This window comes from Branchiostoma belcheri, unplaced genomic scaffold, assembly GCF_001625305.1.
Source record: "Branchiostoma belcheri isolate BF01 breed outbred unplaced genomic scaffold, Haploidv18h27 scaffold103, whole genome shotgun sequence".
Lineage (NCBI taxonomy): Eukaryota > Metazoa > Chordata > Leptocardii > Amphioxiformes > Branchiostomatidae > Branchiostoma > Branchiostoma belcheri.
Window position 1 is genome coordinate 43,068 of NW_017802414.1, and position 1,456 is coordinate 44,523.

Below are 1,456 nucleotides of genomic sequence, written 5' to 3' on the forward strand. Positions count from 1 at the left end.
CCTAAAAGTCAAGAACCGAGTCCGGACTTATTACCATAAAAGACCATTTCACATACCCCTTTTCTTTCCAAACCACCTAAAACCTTCCGTAGATTGTAAAATGCTTTGCTGCGAAACGAAGAAAACATTGCCATCGGGCATCGTCAAGTACTGACCTCCATGTTATGTGGCCAAAGTTTCACCCAGACAACATTGTGAGGTTGCCAACATGCAATTTTGTATATGCCATGGGTTTAGGTCCGGACTTGAACCTAAACCTCTGGACTTGAATCCGGACCTGAACCTAAAATTGGGTTTAGGTATGCATCACTATGTAAGAGGTCTGTCACTGACTGTCTACATCAGCATGTAACCAGGCTGTTTTGTAAAAGGACATGATTGTGCTGCCTTTAATTTTTGTCTATTGTGGTGAAATATGCAAGACTTCCCCGTCCCAGATGTTAGTGAGTGTGGGAGAGTATTTCTGTTAGGACAAGGTGATTTCCTCTGGGCAACTTGTGCAATGTGAACATGAATGCATTAGTTTAGATTATCAAAATTTGTAAAAATGGGTACCAACCCGGGTTGGCTTTTACTAGCTCAGGTAGCTATTGTAAACTACATCTAGATTGGTATCCAGGCTAAACCTTTGTCAAAAGCAATGCAAACCAATGTTCTGGCAGCCTCTGGTCTCTATACCTTTGACCTGTAGCCTTCAAGCAAGATTGTCTACTAGTGACAATACTTTTAGCAGGTGTGTTACGCCGAAGGGCGTTATACCAGCTATACCTAAGAGCATGTATGGTAATCAGTCTCAATGGACCAAAACTGGTGTTAAACAAATTTGTGGGCTTTAGCTGGGTTGAAATAGCCTGGGTACCAACCGGATTTTTGCTACACAACGCTCGAAAATTTTTTTTTGAGCATTGCGTAGCGAAAATCCGGATGGTACCCAGGCAAGGGTTGAAAGACTATAGGTCAAAGGTTTTGAAACCTGAAGGCACAATATTAATGTTCAGATGGCTTTAGATACACGTACTGTATGTACTGTCTTAAATAGACTAATTAGGTATACTTATCTGCTTGCTAGTCTGGTCATGTGAAAAACTTGGTCATTTCTTAATGTTTTGTCAAATCCACATTTTTCCTGCACAATTCACAAAGCAGATTCAAAGTTGCCATCTAGAAAGAATGCTTGTTGAGGGGCACATTTTTTTACAATTGCATTTCATAAAAGTAACTTAGAGGGAACAGTTTTCTTAGCAATCCCATGTAGATTTCTCAAAAAGTACATGTACCATGTATTTATTCCATAGCTAATAATACATTTTCTGTCATACTCCCTGTCCACTAGGCTTTTTTGTTTCCATTCAGATGACCTTGGAAGTGTAAGACTTGTGAGAACTTGCCAATCTTCCTTCCCATTTTATTGTACATGTACACATTTTGGTTTTGGAGTACAGTTCGGTTTACGCAC